The 23,829-nt window shown below is 42.9% G+C and overlaps 1 long non-coding RNA gene across 1 annotated transcript in view; it reads left to right on the forward strand.

Moving 5' to 3' along the window:
* Window positions 1-23,829, forward strand: part of LOC141094478 (uncharacterized) — a 43,788-nt gene that overhangs the window by 12,615 nt on the left and 7,344 nt on the right. Inside the window, exon 2 of the long non-coding RNA XR_012233084.1 lies at window positions 9,521-9,599. This is a non-coding gene — a long non-coding RNA (uncharacterized lncRNA). The remainder of the gene's footprint in view (window positions 1-9,520; window positions 9,600-23,829) is intronic.

Raw genomic sequence — 23,829 nt, forward strand, 5'->3', positions numbered from 1 at the left:
CTCCTGCTTCCGACTATCTTTTCATCTTGCCTGGATCACTGATCCATGAAGCATGATGAATGCCACGGCAGTGAGGCCAAATGTCTCCTGGATGCTCACTAACATGACTTCACTCCTGCCCCATTCATCAGTCAATCAAGGGGGGCAGGATGCCTCTCCTGTCACCAAGACACTGCTGCACATGCACAGTGCCGCGATGAGATCAGGCAGAATAAGAGGATGCTAGGAAGAAGGAGAGGACTCGTGGTGGCCTCTGGATCCAGCATGGCGATCGCCAGCCCACACAGCAAGGAGAAGATCAGGCAAAGATGAGCAGAAGACATCTAGGTAAGTACCAGGAGGGGAAGATCAGCAGCATGCTTAGCGCAACATGATTGCTGAAAGCATGCTGCCTTATTTTGCTGTTCGGCATGAGAATACCCCATTAATGCAGGCTATGTATGGAAGCAGGGGGACTGTTGACTGACTACAGGGTTAATCCCACCAACCATCTCTGCAGAACTGAGATATTGGTTTTGCTGAACTAAAGTGGTGGTTAACCAGCTTCTACAGAACCTCTTTATCAGGTCTTCAGAAGGGGGGGTTTTGAGATTAGCCCTCACAGAACACTCTGCCAGTATACCAAAGAATGGAGCAGCAGATAAAGTGGTATTCTCACTTCAAGATCCCTTTTTCTATTGATGCCCATTCCTCAGATTAGGCCAAGAATAGGGTCCAGTTGTATTCTGTATTGAACCAGCTGTTTATCAGCAGCTTTCAGCACCAAGGACAAGTGACTGGAAGCTGCAGCCATAGCTCTCCATGATTTCAGTGAGATCTAGGGAAGATGTGACTGCGCCTGGTCCACCGTGGCATGCCTTATACAGGGGCATGCACTGCTATATGCAGAGAAATGCATGTTCTGGACGGGACTTGGTTGTGTGAATCCGGTCTTTCAGCAACAAACAGCCTTTTGGGGTCAACCGTTAAATTGGTGAGGCCCTTGGTGAATATGAGTGTGACACCCCTGATTTAAGACAAGCGACCATCATTTTACTGTCATGTACTAATAGTGTTACACTTAATGGCTTCTTTTTGTCATCCATTACATATCATACTGTATCTAGTGATGAGCAAACCCGATCTGGAAAGTTCAGGGTTCGTATTGAACATTGCCTGCTCAGGTTCAACCACACCAACCCCAAACAGGCAATGTTAGGAGGTTGCTCACCAGAAAATAAAAATTGCTTCTCTCCCCTTTGCTGAGGTCCCGACCTGTGTGGAGAGTCTTCTTGACCAAGGGAATCCATAGCTAGGAATCCTGAGAGGGATTCCCTCGGGTACGATGACATATTCACACAATGTGGAAGTGCATGGAAGAGGACTGAAGAGGACCCTCCACGTCTGCCGGTACCTCAGCAAAGGGGTAAGCAGCAATATATATATATATATACACACTCACTGGCCACTTTATTAGGTACACCATGCTAGTAACGGGTTGGACCCCCTTTTGCCTTCAGAACTGCCTCAATTCTTCGTGGCAGAGATTCAACAAGGTGCTGGAAGCATTCCTCAGAGATTTTGGACCATATTGACATGATGGCATCACACAGTTGGCGCAGATTTGTCGGCTGCACATCCCTGATGCGAATCTCCCGTTCCACCACATCCCAAAGATGCTCTATTGGATTGAGATCTGGTGACTGAGGAGGCCATTTGAGTACAGTGAACTCATTGTCATGTTCAAGAAACCAATCTGAGATGATTCGAGCTTTATGACATGGCGCATTATCCTGCTGAAAGTAGCCATCAGATGTTGGGTACATTGTGGTCATAAAGGGATGGACATGGTCAGCAACAATACTCAGGTAGGCTGTGGCGTTGCAACGATGCTCAATTGGTACCAAGGGGCCCAAAGAGTGCCAAGAAAAAATTCCCCACACCATGACACCACCACCACCAGCCTGAACCGTTGATACAAGGCAGGATGGATCCATGCTTTCATGTTGTTTACGCCAAATTCTGACCCTACCATCCGAATGTCGCAGCAGAAATCGAGACTCATCAGACCAGGCAACGTTTTTCCAATCTTCTACTGTCCAATTTCGATGAGCTTGTGCAAATTGTAGCCTCAGTTTCCTGTTCTTAGCTGAGAGGAGTGGTACCCAGTGTGGTCTTCTGCTGCTGTAGCCCATCTGCCTCAAAGTTCGACGCACTGTGCGTTCAGAGATGCTCTTCTGCCTACCTTGGTTGTAACGGGTGGCAATTTGAGTCACTGTTGCCTTTCTATCAGCTCGAACCAGTCTGCCCATTCTCCTCTGACCTCTGGCATCAACAAGGCATTTCCGGCCACAGAACTGCCGCTCACTGGATTTTTTTTCTTTTTCGGACCATTCTCTGTAAACCCTAGAGATGGTTGTGCGTGAAAATCCCAGTAGATCAGCAGTTTCTGAAAAACTCAGACCAGCCCTTCTGGCACCAACAATCATGCCACATTCAAAGGCACTCAAATCACCTTTCTTCCCCATACTGATGCTCGGTTTGAACTGCAGGAGATTGTCTTGACCATGTCTACATGCCTAAATGCACTGAGTTGCCGCCATGTGATTGGCTGATTAGAAATTAAGTCTTAACACACAGTTGGACAGGTGTACCTAATAAAGTGGCCAGTGAGTGTATATATATATATATATATATATATATATATATATATATACAGTATTTTATTGTCTGGTCAGTGATGAGGATGTGGTGGACAGATCCACCACTCCTCTGAGTCTCCCAACCCATTGAGTTCAATGGAGATGATAGTTTGGGGGTGCTGAACGCAAACCTGGATTTTCTTGTGTTTTTGGGATGGAACTGCCAGAACTGAACTTTGGCAAGTTCACTTCTCACTAATCATATTTTGGGTCTAAGATGTATAAATGTGATCAAGTTACTTTTTTTTTTATTCCAAAACTTTGAGTTTTCTAGATAAGTAACTTTACAAACAGACAGAAAAATATTAACAATTGGTCAAACCAACCAACAATGCAGAACAATATATTTAAAGCGTAACTCAAAAAAAAAAGAAAAACTTTTGATATGTTATAGTACCTGTAGTACTGATCTTTTCCAATGGAAACTCCCTTCCAGCAGCTTTATTTATTTATTTTTTTTTAATATTATTTTTTTCTAAATTTTATTTAGTTTTGCGTGAAGAGTCCCATCTAAGTTACAGCAGCAGGCTCTATGTGCTGCAGGATTTCAGTGGTTACTAAGGAAGTCAGGCCGCCTTGGTAGCAGAAATTGTGGTTGGATTCAGGCTTCCTGTGATACATTCAGGGCTGCTTGTTCACAGCCCTCTGGAAAGTTCCCCTTCCCTCTTCCCTCATGTGCTTCATCCTGGACAAGAGGAGGGCTTGCCCCCTGTGTAAAGCCAGTAAAGGACTGAGCACATGGGGAGTTTGGAAGCTTTGCAGGGGGCTGTGAACCAGCAGCCCTGTATACATCACAGGGATCACGTTGATGCCTCTTTCAGACTTGCTGTTTTCCTGGCGATTACCGTGGCAGTTTAAAACCGCTGCGGTAATCGCCAGGAAGATAGAACATGTTTTAAAATGGAAAACCGAGCGGCTTTCTGCTGCACAGTTTTCCCACGATTTGAGCCCATTGACAGCATTCGATTTGCCCAATGCAAATCTAGTGGTTTTGCCGGCTATTACCGCTGCAGTTTTAAAGTCCTGGATAATCACCGGCAAAACCGCTAGTCTAAAAGAGGCCTGACAGTTGCACGACCCATCTAGCCACGCCCCCTAGAGTCTGTCCACAAGTTCTGCTACTAAGGCGAAACGACCTCCTTAGTAGCCACTGAAATCCTGCACCACATGGAGCCTGCTGCTGGAACTTGGATGGGACTTTTCACACAGAAGTGAAGATGCTGGAAGGGGGTCTCCATTGGAAAAGAAGATCAGTGCCACAGGTACTATAACATAGCAAAACTTGTTTTGTTTAGAGTTACGCTTTAAGTGTATAAATTAAAACTGTTAAACAAGAAACATAAAGGGTAATGAGGGGGAAGGGTTAGAGGAAAAGAAAAATTGCAGGTGTTAATGTTTGAATTATTTTACAGCTAAATATGTGACCATCAACTAAAATTCAAAGCTGTTGGCGATGCCTCTCAGATAATCTATCAAGCTTCTATTGTTGAAATCTTGCACAATATGTTTAGCCCTTGCTGAAATTGCAGCGTATTTTTTGCTTCTTGAAGTGGTGGGATTTCCTGCTATAAATATATATATATGAATAATTTCTAAACTGTGGAGCTCTTGCTGATGTTTCAGACAGTTAGTGAACCAGTATATATTTGGGAAAAGAGTACAACATGTTTCTTGAAAGCTAAGGTGCCATCCTTCAACATCATTATTTGTTCGCTGTTGATCATTTAATGTTCATTCATACATATTCCAAAGTTGAACTGGAAACAAAGGTGCCTGACGTCCTCTACGAGTCATTCGACCAATATAGGTATTTTCAAATAGTTGGCAATGGGTATGGCTTCTTGTGGAAAGTCAGGATTTTCCACTAACTCTTCATATGAAGGCACAACATTCTGTGTTGGTAGAAAGGCAAGGGCAGGTATCATGCGTATCCAACGAGCAAATTCATGGTCAACTTGATATTGCACCTTGAGTCCTTCATTTTGAACTTTACGCTAAACTGACTGTGATAGGTGGAAGAAGCAACCAGTCTACTCGAGGTTGGGGAATTCACTCTCAAATGCCTGGATTGCAGCTAGCTCAAAATCCAAAATCAGGTTGTGTGGCTGCAGTGCAGGTTGCATGTTCTTGAGCTCTTGTAGCAATCTCTGTTATGTTGAACGGGTTATGTCCGTCAGCAAGGCGTGCACTACAGGAACAACAAGGCTGCTGTCGACTACATGGATTGCACAACGTTGCTTGAACAGGGATGGTGTAGAGGAAAACATGCCATCAGCAAACCACTCTTTACTTTGGGCCAGTAGATAGAGATTGTCTCTTGTTCCAAATATCAAGATACGGCTATGTCCACTACCTAATTAAAAGTGAAAGTATTAGTACAGGAAATAATGAGAGACAAAATAAAAAGTAACAAGTAGCAGACAGAGAATTTCGGGATGAATTCACAATAAATTTTCCTAATCAGAAACATCCGTTGTTCATCTCTCACATTAAAAACTCACATTTTGCTTCAGATTTTCTAATTTTATAACAGAAATGTAAAACTGAAGCAAAATCTGGTGTGAAGGGGCTAAACAATAGTTTTTTCTACGACATGTATTGTCCCAGTGGAAAATGATATATTCCTGTGTAAAATGCTTCCACACTTCAAAAATGTGACATTTTCAAAGTTGTGAAAGGATTAACGGCAGCAGAAACTAGCAAAATGCAGAATTCCATGTTAATAAAAGGTTTGCATCAGGAAAAACGAGCAATCATGTAAGAAGTATTTGTGGGAAAAAAAGCATACTAACTCAATGGTTCATTAGGTCGGGGTCATATGCAGCGTAAATGTCTAAATCCCATCCACATGCTGATGAAAAAATCTACAGTTAAAAAAAATGACATGCAGTGCAGCAGTGGCGTACCTACCATGTAGACAGGGGATGTCACTGCCCCGGGAAGTCAGGGGGCCTGCCACCAAGGGGTGTAATGTGCCCATGAACAGTGGTCCCCCTGGATCTACCATGCTCTGGTAGGTGCCTGTCACCTACTGGAGCATGGCAAGGATAAATTAATACTCACCGCCTGCTGCTGCGCTGCATTCCTCACTCTGCTTTGATGCAGATCCTGAGACATGAGCGATCACATGATTGCATACATCATTCCAGGTCCTTTATCAAAGAAGAGGAAAGCAGCGTGTTGCAGCAGGTGGTGAATATTAATTAACCCCCTGCCATGCTCCGGTAGGTGACAGGCACCTACCGGAGCATGGTGTACCCTCCTCCCAGCACTAATTCAGCATTGGAACTTCATTTCAGGCTGTTGGCAGAGGGAGTGGCTAAAGGGGCAGGGCATCGTGGAGGAAGGGGGGCCCAGGCCCCTTCAAAACTTTGCTATGGGGCCAGGGCCAAGATACTTATGTCCCTGCATGTGAATGTATGCTGCCATTATGCAAAGAAGATTCCAGCCATTCAGACAAGGGGCTAAAATCCTGCACTAAAACCTGCACCTAAATCCATAGAGCTAAACAGAGAATTTGGTGTAGAATTATCTACACCAGAATAGCTGTAGATCTACAGTTGTGGGCAATCCAAAGAGGTTAGGAGACATGTTAATGAATCCTTAAGGTCCATTCACATGCACTAAGTAGTTGTGTGGCACCCCTGAGGGTTCAGTCGCCACAGAGGTACTGCACATCCTCCTGAGGTGTGGTACCCTACCGTTCAGGTAAGGTGGAGACACCCGACCACACTCCAACACCTGCATCCCACACAACATAGTAGAGTAGCAAAGCACCCTTTGGTGGCTCCCTGCTTGGAACACGAAGAGTGCTGGGAGGTGGGTGGAGTTTAGTTGCACAAGAGAGCGGGAGATTATTAGGACTAGGTCAGTCTGTGAGAGAAGATCCCCGGAGAAGGATGGATGAAGGAAGTGCTGCAGCCGACCTCAGTGATCTGGGTCCGATGGCACAGGGAAGAGACATTAGCACGAAAGCCTGATTCTCCATATGAAAGAAAGGATTGTACGGGACATAAGGAGAAAAGGAGGACTAAGGATTAGGGTTAGAGGAGAACCCTTCCCAAGTTCACAGTGCAAGGCCGGGGTCCGGTCCCAGAGGTTGTATGGATACTAATGGTCCTGGAGCAGACACCGGAGGAATAGAAGTAGTGACCACTTTATTCCCACATCAGACTTAGGGGGCACAACAGCAACATGTGTGAGCAGGGACTAGGTAGAAGGAGTCCCCAAAGCAGGCTACAGCTGTCTGCCGTACAAGTAGAATTCTTAGGAACATCTGACAGGAGGAACTCCAGTGTAACTCAGTACTGTGAGTACTTCACTAAAAGGCGCTAAGAGGGAGACGTTCAGAAAAGGCACATATGTTGGTGGAGTGTTGGAAAGGAGAACTTCATCTTGCCTGGAAGTTGGCTGAGCTCCTGACCTGGAGGACACGGCACGGATGTGGGCACCTGTACCACAACAGACTGTGAGTAAAGCTTTGAAACTACATGCCCTGGTGTCCTCCACTTATTCCTGCATCAACCTGCCCGGCACTGCTACATCCCTTCTGTGCCCGACACTACACCATCTAAGTGTCACTTCACCTACTCTGCCCTGGAACTACAGCCCTACCTGTGGAGGGCTATAGCATCGTTGCTGCACCACACCAACTGTCCCAGAGGAGCTGTCTGCAGCGTTGGCTTAACATCTTCATTGCCGAACACCACAGGTGGCGTCACGAATTACTTTTAAACTTTCATCACCCTAAGCACACTGAAACAACCCCTTTACAATGGAGCCCCAGGGCCACGGACCAGGTCACTGCTGCCGTGACAACTCCCGTTGAGAAGATCAACCGGCCCGGTACGAGTACCCCACTGCCCAGGCGTGTGAGGGCACTCCAGTTGCAGCAGACAATCTGCAGGTAATTTATAGCAAAGAATTCTACACTAAAATTGACATCTAGTGATGCGGGTTTGATGCAACAACCTTGTCCTCTGGCTGTGATTGACAATGGCTGGATACCTGCAAATCATGGTTGGTGGACAAGGTTGTCACTCTGCTTATGAACATGGCAGACCACTGTATCTTAAAGGCAGGACTTCTACTTTGAAGTTGAGTAGAGAATCAGACTGCAACTAAACAAGTGAGGCATAGTTGAAATCAGTAGGCCTCACCCTACATTATACTATCCTCAAAGTTAAGGCAAAAAAATGACATAGTATTCTATATCAGCACTTTGTAATATATAATTTTTCACATTTGTGCAACATAAACTTTGCAATAATTCTGCATAATGGAAATGTTAAATGCTTAAAAAAAAACACATTTGAAAGGTAGACTCACCAAGACCCTGAATAATCCACTAGCACAGGTGCATACCACTGATGAAAACAGCCAGTAACCCAAAGTGGTCTGGCTGCCTAGTGGAAAAAAATGCACACAAATAGGGCTTGCATAGGACAGCAGTCACACAGATAAGTGTGGTGCAAAGTGTCTGAACAGCCTATTAATGACACCCATAGTTTTAGCAGGCGAGCTGCGCAGCACTATATATGCATCACACAGGAAAAACCAAGACAACATAAAGAGGTCTAACTGCATCCTGCAAAAATGATAAAAAGTGCAAAAAGATAAAGATATGGGGTATTAGTTACTATTTTGGCCAAAGCAGATAGGCTCGCAACCCAACGTCGAGGGTCCCCAAATTTTGCGAGTCCCTAACACTAAATCTGAATAGCGCACATAAGGAAAAAATTCCCAAAAATTCAAAGAAACCACATTTGAAAGATAGACTCAACAAGACCCAGACTAATGCACTAGCAGGATGCAGTAGACCTCCATTGATAAAGGCTGGGGCAGCACAGGTGCATACCACTGATGAAAACAGCCAATAACCCAAAGTGGTCTGGCTGCCTAGTGGAAAAAAAATGCACACAAATATGGGGTATTAGTCCTATGCAAGCCCTATCTTTATCTTTTTGCACTTTTTATCATTTTTGCAGGATGCAGTTAGATCTCTTTATGTTGGCTTGGTTTTTCCTGTGTGATGCATATATACAGTCATATGTTAAAGTTTGGGCACCCCTATTAATGTTAACCTTTTTTCTTTATAACAATTTTGGTTTTTGCAACAGCTATTTCAGTTTCATATATCTAATAACTGATGGACTCAGTTATATTTCTGGATTCAAATGAGGTTTATTGTACTAACAGAAAATGTGCAATCTGCATTTAAACAAAATTTGACTGGTGCAAAAGTATGGGCACCTCAACATAAAAGTGACATTAATATTTCGTAGATCCTCCTTTTGCAAAAATAACAGCCTCTAGTCGCTTCCTGTAGCTATTAATGAGTTCCTGGATCCTGGATGAAGGTATTTGTGACCATTCCTGTTTACAAAACAATTCCAGTTGTTAAGTTTGATGGTCGCCGAGCATGGACAGCCCGCTTCAAATCATCCCACAGATGTTCAATGATATTCAGGTCTGGGGACTGGGATGGCCATTCCAGAACATTGTAATTGCTCCTCTGCATGAATGCCTGAGTAGATTTGGAGTGGTGTTTTGGATCATTGTCTTGCTGAAATATCCATCCCCTGCGTAACTTCAACTTTGTCACTGATTCTTGCACATTATTGTCAAGAATCTGCTGATACTGAGTTGAATCCATGCGACCCTCAACTTTAACAAGATTCCCGATGCCGGCATTGGCCACACAGCCCCAAAGCATGATGGAACCTCCACCAAATTTTACTGTGGGTAGCAAGTGTTTTTCTTGGAATGCTGTGTTTTTTTTAGCCTCCATGCATAATGCCTTTTTGTATGACCAAACAACTCAATCTTTGTTTCATCAGTCCACAGGACCTTCTTCCAAAATGTAAGACCTGAAAAAATGCGGTATCCACCGCTGGAAAAAAAAAGAATACAGAGCAGGTATTTGAATGTGTGCTATCTCAGTCAGACGCCTCCTCTATCTGTGGGCTACAAATTGTGGCATTTCAGACCTCCATTCAACTGTTTTTGCTGTGTGTTACCCTAGTCCTATACACTATTTTGCGGTAAAAAAATACAGGCCACATATTGTACAGTGTGGTATCTCCATCAGACACCTAATCTATCTATGGCCTGCAAATTGTGGCATTTAAAACCTCCATTCAACTGTGTTTGATCTGTGTTACCCTAGTTCTATACACAATTTTGTGGGGAAAAAAAACGCATGCCACATATTGAACAGTGTGGTACCTCCGTCAGACGCCTAATATATCTGTGGGCTACAAATTGTGGCATTTGAGACCTCCATTCAACTGTTTTTACTGTCTGTTACTCTATTTCTATACATTATTTTGCAGTAAAAGAAAAAAGGCCACATATTGAACAGTGTGGCATTTCCGTCAGACGCCTCATCTATCTGTGGGCTACAAATTGTGGCATTTCATGCCTCCATTCAACTGTTTTTGCTGTGCATTACCCTAGTTCTATACACTATTTTGCGGTTAAAAAAAACAAAAATACAGGCCACATATTGAACAGTGTAGTATCTCCTTCAGATCAGACGCCTCATATATCTGTGGCCTGCAAATTGTGGCATTTGAGGCTTCCATTCAACTGTTTTTGCTGTGTGTTACCCTAGTTATTGACACCAGTTTGCTAAAAAAAAAAAATACCTACAGTCCAGATATTTTAAAGTGTGGTTTTCCAGCACACGGATCACACACAAGTTTGCTCCAAATTCAGCCATTTGTAGTGAACGTGGAAAATATTGTAGTCAATTTAAAATGGGCAAGGCATGTGGCAAGGGATGAGGAAGTGGAAGTGATGGTAAATGCAGAGGCTGAGCCTGTGGGCAAGCTAAAATTGTCCCCCAACAAACACCCACATCTTCTCTCCTGACCTTCCTGTCCAAATTACTAGGGGACCGCAGAAAACCACTATTGAACCCAGAGCAGTGTCAAAAGGTTGTTGGTTGGATAGCGGATAATGCTTCCAGTCACTTTGCCACCAGCACCCTGTCTTCCACACGGTCAAGTCTGAGTAGCCATGAGTCTGGATAGCATATTCCTCACCCTGATCCTCCTTCCTCCCACCATGCCAAAGTGCCCGGAGACAATTGATCCCACACTTGGACGCTCCAAAGAGCGGTTCACTTTTCCATTTATAGATTTGGGCCTCTCGCCCGGTCTACTACAAGCGGGGACAGGATGAAATTGCATGTGGCGATTCTCAAATATTTGAGCAGCCATGGTCACACGAAGGCGACGGTGGGAACATGTCACAAGAGGTGGACGAAGATGAGACACAATTGCTAGAAAGTCAGGAGGACCACAGTGCGAAAGTGGAAGACAAGGTGGTGGATGATGTAGTAACTGACCCAACCTGGCAAGAGGACATGCAGAGCGAGGACAGCAGCACACAGGGGGAGGGAGGCGTAGCACCCCAACAGGCAGGAAGAAGCAGTGTGATGGCCGCAGACAGAAGGTGGGCAACCGTTCCTCGTAACACCATCATGACGGAAGTTGGCAGTACAACTGTTAGTTCTTCCCGAATCTGCTTGTTTTTTTAAAGACTCTGCCGATTACTCCAAATAGGTCATTTGCACCACCTGTTATGCCCACATCAGCAGGGGTAGAAAAACTACCAGCCTGAGCACCACCAGCATGATCAGGCATATAGCGACAAAGCACCTGACTTTGTGGGCCGAACTCCAGGCTCCAGTGTCATGGGGGCAGGATTGGAGGCACAGGGGTCAGGATTGGAGACACTGGGGGAAGAATGGAGACACAGGGGGCAGGATTGGAGGCACAGGGGGCAGGATTGGAGGCACAGGGGCAGAATGGAGACACGGGGCATGATGAAAGACATGGGGGCAGGATTTGTAGGCACAGAGGGCAAGATTGCAGACACTGGGGCATGATTGGACACAGGGCATGATTGGACACACAGGGGCAGAATGGAGATATGGGGCATGATTGGAGATACAGGGGGCAGAATGGAGATATGGGGCATGATTGGAGACACAGGGCAGGATGAAAGACATGGCATGATTGGAGACACGGGGCAGGATGAAAGACATTTGGGGCAGGATTGGAGACACTGGAGGCATGAATGCAAACACTTGGGGCATGATTGGAGACTCAGGGGGCAGGGTTGGAGACAGATGAGGCAGGGTTGGAGACAGATGGGGCAGGGTTGGAGACAGATCGTGCAAGATCATGGGGCAGGATGGATACGATGGAGACAGATGGGGCAAGATGGGGAGATAATATGGAGCAGAATGGATACTCGTGAGGGCAGGATGGTGTCAAGAAATTATATAAGACACTCCAAAAAAATTTTACAGTACCACAAAAATGGCAGAATTTTCTGAGCACTGAGATGTGATGGCTGGGATGGGCAAACCCGTTTAAAATCGCTGGATTTTCACACTGTACTATGAAAAGGATCTGGCTGTATTCTGCAGTGTCATCAAGCAAATGGAGAAAAAAAGGGGGCTCTGGATTGCTTTGGAATAAAATAATCAGGATTAATATGCATAAAAAATATTCCTGGCCACTGATACCTGGGGCTATGTATATACGGTCAATATATGTAATAGGCAGGAGACAGTAATGGAATGAACCCTCTTGATGTATGCAATGAACTATGCCACAGAACATGCCTGCCTGCTGATATCTATATACCCACAGACACTGCCTGCCTATCTAGCACTGCAATCTATATACCCCTTAATTAGTCCTTAGGACTGTTGGTTTAGCTGGATTTGTGGATTCAACAATGGTATACCCACAGTAACTGATACCCCACCTATTCTGTCCCTATCACTGCAGCAAGTCTCCCTACACTGGTGATTTCGGAGCTGACTGTGACGAGCAGGGCGGTGGTAAGTCTCATATAGACCTGATCACGCTGTGCGGCCAGTCAATCACTGTAATGCCACAACCAACATTGCTGCGGCATTACAGTGCGTGGCAAACAATCTCTGCATGTTGATTGGCGCTCTAGAGTGCCAAACATGCAGAACTGGCACCCGAACTCCCACTGGGCAAACCCGGAAATGCTCGGCACTCGCTGAGTACCGTGACGCTCGGGTAACGAGCACTACCGGAGTATGCTCACTCATCACTAGTATTTAGTAAACACTTTTTGAATTAAAAAAAGCTTAAACGTCATCACACCAGTGTCACGGTGTAACCAAATCGAGATGTCTTAACCTCTAGTATTAAAACCTTACCACGTGTCAAAGTGATGTCTATGTGAATAAGGTCAAAACAGTGTTTATACTCTGTACCTTATGCTATTTGTATGCAATATTGCTCTTAATTATTAACTTACAGCATGGTATATGTTCATTTTGTTTTTAGCTTAGTTTTTGTCTGTTTAATGGCTAGTCTGACCATGCTCCTATATTTTGCATGCATACCAACTTATACTCCAGTTCATTTTTTTCAGTTAAAGGGAATCTGTCACCTTATTTTTCCCCTATGAGATGCGGCCACCACCATCAGGGGCTTATCTACAGCATTCTGTAATGCTGTAGATAAGCCCCTGAAGTAACCTGAATAGTGTTGAGCATTCCGATACCGCAAGTATCGGGTATCGGCCGATATTTGCTGTATCGGAATTCCGATACCGACTTCCGATATTTTTTCAATATCGGAAGTCGGCATCGGAATCGGAAGTTCAGTTGATTGACAGCCTGACGTCATCATGATGCGCGGTGTGTGCACATCATGATGCGCCGTCATTTCGGGCCTTCCGGGGGTCTCTGCCGGCCTGCCGGGGGGCTGTGCCGGCCTGCCGGGGGGCTGTGTGGACTGCCCGGGGTCTGTACCGGCCTGCCGGGGGGCTGTGCCGGCCTGCCGGTGGTCTGTGCACCCTGTGGGGGTCTGTACCGGCCTGCCGGGGGGCTGTGCCGGCCTGCCGGTGGTCTGTGCACCCTGTGGGGGTCTGTACCGGCCTGCCGGGGGGCTGTGCTGATGTCCGGGGGTCTGTGCAAGCATCGTCCGATGGGACTACAAGTCCCATCTGGCGATGCCTGCTACCATGACAGTGATTGACACATTAGCCAATGATGGGACAGTAGTAGTCCCATCATCCGGCTAATGTGTTAAATGTTAAAAACAAAAAAAAAATACTACATACATACTACATGCATGCTACATACATACTACATGCTACATACATACTACATACATACCACATACATACTACATACATACTACATACATACCACATATATACATACATACTACATACATAACACATATATACTACATGCATGCTACATGCATGCTACATACATACTACATACATACTACATGCATGCTACATACATACTACATGCTACATACATACTACATGCTACATATATACTACATACATACTACATACTACATATATACTACATGCATGCTACATACATACTACATGCTACATACATACTACATATATACTACATATATACTACATACATACTACATACATACTACATGCATACTACATACATACTACATACCACATACATACTACATACATACTACATACATACTACATGCATACTACATGCATACTACATGCTACATACATACTACATGCTACATACATACTACATATATACTACATACATACTACATACATACTACATGCATGCTACATGCATGCTACATGCTACATACATACCACATACATACTACATACTTACTACATGCTACATACATACTACATATATACTACATGCATGCTACATACATACTGCATGCTACATGCATGCTACATACATACTACATACATACTACATGCTACATACATACCACATATATACTACATACATACTACATACAATACATTCATACAATACATACATAGACATACAGTACATATAACATCGAGTAACATACTTACCAATACTTGTCACATTGTTCCCCAAAGCCATTGTCTTTTACGGAATAAATATTAAGATAACAAACCACAAAAATACTCACCCACGATCCGAAGCAGTCCATGAGTGTGTCCCACGACGATCTTGGGTAGAGAACTGCAGCATCAGCTGTTGCTGCCGTTCTCTACGGGCTGCAGGAATTCAATGACGGAAGGTAGGTATCCTTCCGCACTGTATTCCTCCGCCACTTAAAAAAAAAAAAAGTCCCTAGTCTCACTTTATGCCATTGCTGTGTGGGAAATTCCCACGCAGCAATGGCATAAAGTGAGACTAGGGACTTTTTTTTTTAAGTGGCGGAGGAATACAGTGCGGAAGGATACCTACCTTCCGTCATTGGATTCCTGCAGCCCGTAGAGAACGGCAGCAACAGCTGATGCTGCAGTTCTCTACCCAAGATCGTCGTGGGACACACTCGTGGACTGCTTCGGATCGTGGGTGAGTATTTTTGTGGTTTGTTATGTTAATATTTATTCCGTAAAAGACAATGGCTTTGGGGAACAATGTGACAAGTATTGGTAAGTATGTTACTCTATGTTATATGTACTGTATGTCTATGTATGTATTGTATGAATGTATTGTATGTAGTATGTATGTAGTATATATGTGGTATGTATGTAGCATGTAGTATGTATGTAGTATGTATGTAGCATGCATGTAGCATGCATGTAGCATGCAGTATGTATGTAGCATGCATGTAGTATATATGTAGTATGTATGTAGCATGTAGTATGTATGTAGTATGTATGTGGTATGTATGTAGCATGTAGTATGTATGTAGCATGCATGTAGTATATATGTAGTATGTATGTAGCATGTAGTATGTATGTAGTATGTATGTGGTATGTATGTAGCATGTAGTATGTATGTAGCATGCATGTAGTATGTATGTAGTATGTATGTAGTATATATGTAGTATGTATGTAGCATGTAGTATGTATGTAGTATGTATGTAGCATATATGTAGTATGTATGTAGCATGTAGTATATATGTAGTATATATGTAGCATGTAGTATATATGTAGTATATATGTAGCATGTAGTATGTATGTAGTATGTATGTGGTATGTATGTAGCATGTAGTATGTATGTAGCATGCAGTATGTATGTAGTATGTATGTAGCATGTAGTATATATGTAGTATGCATGTTGCATGCATGTAGTATATATGTAGTATGTATGTTGCATGTAGTATGTATGTTGCATGTAGTATATATGTAGTATGCATGTTGCATGTAGTATATATGTAGTATGCATGTTGCATGCATGTAGTATATATGTAGCATGCAGTATGTATGTAGTATATATGTAGTATGTATGTTGCATGTAGTATATATGTAGTATGCATGTTGCATGCATGTAGTATATATGTAGCATGCAGTATGTATGTAGTATATATGTAGTATGTATGTTGCATGTAGTATATATGTAGCATGTAGTATGTATGTTGCATGCATGTAGTATATATGTAGTATGCATGTTGCATGCATGTAGTATATATGTAGTATGTATGTTGCATGTAGTATATATGTAGTATGAATGTAGCATGTGTGTAGTATGAATGTAGCATGTATGTAGTATGTAGTATGCATGTTGTATGTATGTAGCATGTATGTAGCATGTAATTTTTTTTTTTTTTTTTTTTACATTCAACACATTAGCCGGATGATGGGACTACTACTGTCCCATCATTGGCTAATGTGTCAATCACTGTCATGGTAGCAGGCATCGCCCGATGGGACTTGTAGTCCCATCGGACGATGCCTGCACAGCCCCCCGGCAGGCCGGCACAGCCCCCCGGAGCCTGCACAGCCCCCCGGCAGGCCGGCACAGCCCCCCGGCAGGCCGGCACAGCCCCCCCGGAGCCTGCACAGCCCCCCGGCAGGCCGGCACAGACCACCGGAGCCTGCAGACCCCATGGCAGGCCGGCACAGCCCCCCGAAAGGCCCGTACAGACCCCAGAGAGGCTGTACAAGGGAAAAACAGGATTTTTCTTATTCCGATACCGGAAGTCCCATAGACTTGAATGGGACTTCCGGTATCGGAATCGGCGATACCGATACTTTTTTTTAAGATCGGCCGATCCATTCCGATCCGATACTTTGAAGTATCGGACGGTATCGCTCAACTCTAAACCTGAACGATAAGAAAAACGAGTTAATTATACACACCCAGGGGCGGTCCAGTCCGATGGGCATCGCGGTCCGGGGCCTCCCATTTTTAGGATTCTCCAATTCACTTGTATTTAGCTAGGTTGCGCACGTCTAGTTGGAATGTGTCTGAAACTATGTAAAACACATACTTGTGGTCATGTGGCCACCAAATACTGACAGTGCATGTTGAATCAGTAAAATAAAGGTGACAGTGCAAATTCACTTTGATTCGGCATTATTGTTATGATTAATTTCCAACTAGCTCTTTTTAGTTTTTCATCACAATGATTACATACCATTTGTTGTAAGCCTACATTTTCCAGTATGCCATTACCACAATTTGCATTGTCAAAAAATAGCGAATGCTGGCTGGGTGACTTAAACAGGCAGCTAATGAAACAATCTAGGCGGTAATAAATTAATTTGAATTTTAATCATTCTGTTTCAGAGCTATGCAGGCAATTTCACATCTAACGAGGCAATCTTGTTAGCCTTTTAGCGATTAAATGTATATTGGAAGTAATTCTGTTGGATTTTAAATTCAGCACTATTGAGTATAATGTAAGTAACAAAATATAGCAAAGTTGACACATCTTTGCTCATGTTTTGGAATCTGAAATCTAATTACGCATGCTGAAAAATGTATCTTTTTCTCAGTATTGGGACATAGGGAATTCAAAAACCATCTTCATGATGAAACAGCTGCATCTCTGCAAGAACGAACAGACTGCAGTGTTACCGAAAGAAAAGATCATTAAGAAACATTCCCTATGTGCTGTGTGATATGAAATTTAGCAGTGGGAAAAGTTGAAAAACATTGTCATTTTGTGTTTTATAATATTGTTGGTCTTCAGTGTATTAGAAATACAACCCTAGACATTGGCTGTTAAAGTAAAATGGCTGCCGGGATGTTGTATTCCAACAAAACAGTTGAACATGTTTCAAGATGTAAAAATCCAGATAATATTCTAGTTGATAAGTAATATCAAAATTAGGAAATACCAATCCTGTGTAACTTTTTCAAAGTAGCTTTATTAATATCCTGAACCTCTCAACTGCGGCACCGTGATGGTCAGACATCGTACACTCATGCTTATGTTTCACCTACTTTCTGCCAGGTATACAATCATTTTAAAAAAAAACAAAAAAAAAACATAGAACGTTCTAAGTTCCTTGTACTTTTCCACATTTTTTCATGTTACACCCATAAACTTAAATGTATTTTATTGGGATTTTATGTGAAATACCACTCAGAAAGTAAGAAGTATTTCTAAAGTGTAAAGGAAATGATGCATAGAATCATAGAATCGTAGAGGTTTTTAAATATTTTATAAATATAAATTTGAAAATTGTGACTTGTATTTGTATTCAGCCCCCATGAGTCAATACTTTGAAGGACCACCTTTCACTGCAATTGCTGCTGCAAGTCTTTTGGAGAATATTTCTACCACCTTTGCCCGCTAAAATGTTTACCCATTTTTCTTTGCACTAGCTCAGTGAGATTGGATGGAGAGCATCTGTGAACGGCAATTTTCAAATCTTGCCAGAGTGTCAATGGGCTATAGGTCTGGACTGTGACTGGACCACTCACACACATGAATATGCTTTGATCAAAACCATTACATTGTAGCTTAGATCTGGCAGTATATTTAAGGTTGTTGTCCTGCTCCAAGGTGAACCTACTCTCCAGTCTCTAGTCTTTTGCAGCCACCAACAGGTTTTCCTCCAGGATTGCCCTGTCTTTAGCACCATCTACCTTTCAATCAAATCTAACCAGCTTCCCTGTCCCTGCTGAAAAGCATTCCCACCTCATGATGTTGTCACTCACCACCATGATTGACAGTGTGGATAGTGTTTTCAGGGTGATGTACAGTGTTGGCTTTCTGCCACACATAGCATTTTGCATTTTTCCTAAAAACTTTTACTTTGGTCCATCTGACTAGAGCACCTTCTTCCACATGCCAGCCGCATTCCCTACATGGCTTTTTGCAAACTGCAATAGAAACTTATGGCCTACTTTCTTGCCACTCTTACATTAAAGATAGACCTGTGGAGTATGCAACTAACACTGGAGTCACACTAACATATGTTCGCTCATGAGACAGAATTGGGGCAGATTTAGCAAATGACCCTCAGTTCAAACTCTGCCAGTGTTTGAGCCAAGTGTCAGTGCACTGTGCTCCGATCCTCTTGTATGAGAGAATCACAGCATAAGTGCAGAGCAAATGGAGAAAGTAATTTCTCCATCTCCTCCATTTCTGGCATCCGCGGTAACCTCAATGTACCCAGATGACATCCGAGTGCAGTCCGATGTTTTACACACACTCATACACGTGTATGGTCGAGTGCGATCCGATTCACGGATGCACTTGCAGCATGCTGCGATTGTTTTATCATGCCAAATCGGCATGAGAAAATAATAGCATCTCTGAACTGCCTCACAGAATAACATTGGTCTAAGTGCTATGCAATGTTTTATTGCACATCACTTGGCCGTGTTGTACGCTTGTGTGAGCGAGCCCTAATATTTATCCCGGGAACAGATCCCACCCTATCTGTGGGTCTCTGCAGCTTCTCCAGAGTAACCAAGGACCTCTTGACTTCTCTAATTAGTACTCTCCTTGCTTGAGATGTAAGTTTAGGTGGACGGTTACATCTTGGTAGGTTTGCATTTGTGCCATACTCCATCCATTTTTTGCCTGATGGATTGAACAGTGTTCCGTGAGCTTTTCAGAGCTTGGGCAATTTTTATAACTTAACCCTGCTTTACTCTTCTCCACCTGTCTGGTGTGTTCTGTTATGATTGAGTCACCGTAGGAGGCAAAAACAGAAATGCTAGCTAGTCCTGAAAACCAGAGAAGTTGGCAACTATCAGATTGCAGACCCCTGAACCTATCAACACAACTAGCAGTAGCCGTGGGGGGTTCCTACGATGACCTAGACCCCTCGATCACAGCCGGATACATAGGCCTAAAGAAGGAAAGGGGAAATCTAACTGCCCCAGAGCAGACCCCAAAGCAATAGGCAGCCCCCCACATATAATGATGGTGAAGCAAGATGAAAACACTTACACAGACAGAAAGACAGGCTGAGCAAAGACGGGGCCCAAAAACTACCTAGATAGGAACGGATAGGAAGGCTGCTGTCTGCAATCTGCCAAAACCCTATCAGAGACAAAAGCCAACAAGCTGATATAAAAATGGCCCTGAAGCAACTAAGCTTCAAAAACTAAATCAGCACTCAGGTACTTTCAGAAGACAGTGCTCTAGGAACACTGCACACTCCAGCAGGGAGTGGCAGAATCCAAAAAGCAAGAAAAACAAAAACAAATCTTAGATGCAAAAAGGCAAAACAGAAAACTTAGCTTTAGGAGAGCAGGAATCAGACTGGTGTCCAAGAGTCCACAGAGAAATCACCCGCAGGGCAGAAAGGGCGTAGGCAGCCTTAAATCCAGTCAGTGACTCCACTCAGCCAATCGTCTTCATTAGTCCCAGGTGCCTGATAATCAGGCTCACTACCTTCCTTCACTAGAATAGGGAGTTCACCAGGCCTCAGTGACGGAGGGGAAAATGAACTCACAACAGTGTTCCTTGGTTTTCATTTTGCTATTTGATCCCTAATGTTTTCAAACATCTCAGGCCTTGAGAGAACAGTTGTAGCTATACTGAGAATTTATTACCCATAGGTGGACTCAATATACTAATGTGACTTCTGGAGGCAACTGATCACTCAGGATTTTATTTAGGAATATCAGACTACAGACTGCTGAGTACAAGTGCACATTACAACTTTTAGATTTCTATTTTTAAAATAATCAGAAAACCATGTATAATTTCCTTTACACTTAAATACTTGCTACTTTATGTTGGAATATCACAAAGATCCCAATAAAATACATTTAAGTTTATAGGTGTAACATGAAAAAATGTGGACAAGTTCATGGGGTATGGATACTTTTTCCAAGTCACTGCACAGTCATGGCCAAAAGTTTTGAGAATGACACAAATATTATATTTTCACGTGATCTGCTGCCCTCTGGTTTTTATGTGTGTTTGTCAGATGTTTTTATCACATACAGAAATATAATTGCAATCATATTATGAGTCACAAAAGGTTATATTGACAGTTAGAATGAGTTAATGCAGCAAGTCAATATTTGCAGTGTTGACCCTTCTTCTTCAGGACCTCAGCAATTCTCCCTGGCATGCTCTCAATCAACTTCTGGATCAAATCCTGACTGATAGCAGTCCATTCTTGCAAAATCAATGCTTTTATTTTGTCTGAATTTGAAGGTTTTTGTTTGTCCACCCGTCTCTTGATGATTGAACACAAGTTCTCAATGGGATTATGATCTGGGGAGTTTCCAGGCCATGGTCCCAAAATCTCTATGTTTTGTTCCCTGAGCCATTTAGTTATCACCTTTGCTTTATGGCAAGGTGCTCCATCATGTTGAAAAAGGCATTGTTGATTGCCAAACTGCTCTTGGACGGTTGGGAGAAGTTGCTCTTGGAGGACATTCTGGTACCATTCTTTATTCATGGCTGTGTTTTTAGGCAAGACTGAGAGAGAGCCCATTCCCTTGGCTGAGAAGCAACCCCACACATGAATGGTTTCAGGATGCTTAACAGTTGGCATGAGACAAGACTGGTGGTAGCACTCACCTGGTCTTCTCCGAATAAGCCGTTTTCCAGATGTCCCAAACAATCGAAAAGGGGATTCATCAGAGAAAATGACTTTACCCCAGTCCTCAGCAGTCCACTCCCTGTACCTCTTGCAGAATATCAGTCTGTCCATGATGTTTTTTCTGGAGAGAAGTGGCTTCTTTGCTGCCCTCCTTGAGACCAGGCCTTGCTCCAAGACTCACACTCACTCCTGCCTGCTGCCATTCCTGAGCAAGCTCTGCACTGCTGGTAGCCCGATCCGCAGCTGAAACACTTTTAAGAGACGGTCCTGGCGCTTGCTGGTCTTTCTTGGGCGCCCTGGAGCATTTTTGGCAACAAGGGAACCTCTCTCCTTGAAGTTCTTGATGATGCGATAGATTGTTGACTGAGGTGCAATCTTTTTAGCTGCGATACCCTTCCCTGTTAGGCCATTTTTGTGCAGTGCAATGATGACTGCACGTGTTTCTTTAGAGATAACCATGGTTAACAGAAGAGAAACAATGATGCCAAGCACCAGCCTCCTTTTAAAGTGTCCAGTGGTGTCATTCTTACTTAATCATGACAGATTGATCTCCAGCCCTGTCCTCATCAACACCCACACCTGTGTTAATGGAGCAATCACTGAAACGATGTTAGCTGGTCCTTTTAAGGCAGGGCTGCAATGATGTTGAAATGTGTTTTGGGGGATAAAGTTAATTTTCTAGGCAAATATTGACTTTGCAAGTAATTGCTGTTAAGCTGATCACTCTTTATAACATTCTGGAGTATATGCAAATTGCCATTAGAAAAAATGAAGCAGTAGACTTTGTAAAGATTAATATTTGTGTCATTCTCAAAACTTTTGGCCATGACTGTATACTGCTGAAAAAAAAAATAAAAAAATAAAATAAACCTGGCATAAAGACTGTTGTTGAATGTAAGCACCATAGATGTGATTGATTCAGTTTGCAGCGCACTACTTTTGAATATATTTTTTGTGTTGTTTTCCAATGTATTCACTTGGCTGATGCTCAGTAGAAATGTAGAGTCCTTATTTTAGATTCATACGTTTTTAAATGTATCCAAGTTTCTTACAAACAAGGATTTGTACTGTATATTATCTATAAGCTGCTTTAGATGGATTTGTTTGTTATGTTTTACAATGGTGGTGGATATATTTTTCTTCTGACTGTGCAATTTTGTTGCTGAAATTGGTTGTCTGAGACATTTATTAGATTTGACATTGACTCCAACATGGAGAATCCTAAGTTGTAATATACTGTTAAGGTACCATTGTTCTTACACTCTGCATGCTCATAATGTCTTTTTTCTATTTGAATATAGCTGATCACAAGCCAACCATTTTCCCTTCTGCTCTTTTCTGTGGTAAAAACTGAGAGAAGTTGAAGAGAAAAAGGTCGGCTTGTAATCTTAACCTCTTCACGACATGCGCCGTAAATGTACGGCGCATGTCGTGTCCCTCCCTTTGATGTGGGCTCCCTTTCAACAGCTGACATGTGCCCCTAACAGCTGCGGGTGGAATCGCAATCCACCCACAGCTGTTAACTCACTAAATGCCACTGCCAATCTGACAGCAGCATTTAATGTGTTCGCGCTGGAAGCGCATCACTAGTACTGCCCATCAGTGACCTTGTCACATGATTGCGGGTCACAGATTGGTCGGCATGACCAGAGGTCTCCAGCAGAGGCGACCCAAGTTATCACAGCTTCTAGTCTCTCATAGAGCCTATTGAAGCAAGTGGAAAATAAAAAAAAGTTTTTAAAAATATTTAAAAAATAAAATATAAAAGTCAAAACATCAGAATTAAGGTTTTTTGGTTAAAATGTAATAACAGGCGATCAAGATCGTATCTGACCAAAATGGTATTAAAAACGTCAGCTCGGCATGCAAAAAATAAGCCCTCACCCAGCCCCAGATCACAAAAAATGGAGACCTATGGGTCTCGGAAAATGACACAATTTTTTTTTTTTTTAACAAACTTTGGAATGTTTTCACCATTTAAATAAAAAAATAAAATAAATAAAACAATCTATACATGTTTGGTATCTACAAACTCATAATGACCTGGAGAATCATAATGGCAGGTCAGTTTTAGCATTTGGTGAACATGGTAAAAAAAAAAAAGGTTGTGGAATTGCACTTTTTTTTGCAATTTCACCGCACTTGGAATTTTTTTCCTGTTTTCAAGTACACAACATGGTAAAACCAATGATGTAATTCAAAAGTACAACTCATCCTGCTAAAAAACAAGCTCTCACATGATCATATTGACAGCCATGTAAAAAAGCTATGGCTCTGTGAAGAAGGGGAGCAAAAAACAAAAAATGCCTGCAGCATGAGGGGGTTAAAGGGGCTAGTAACTTTTGGGGATACATTTTCTTTCTTACTCCAATGCATGCAATTGGTAGTTAAAAAA

This window comes from Dendrobates tinctorius, unplaced genomic scaffold (assembly GCF_039654945.1).
Source record: "Dendrobates tinctorius isolate UK_male_01 unplaced genomic scaffold, ASM3965494v1 ptg000064l, whole genome shotgun sequence".
Taxonomy (NCBI): domain Eukaryota; kingdom Metazoa; phylum Chordata; class Amphibia; order Anura; family Dendrobatidae; genus Dendrobates; species Dendrobates tinctorius.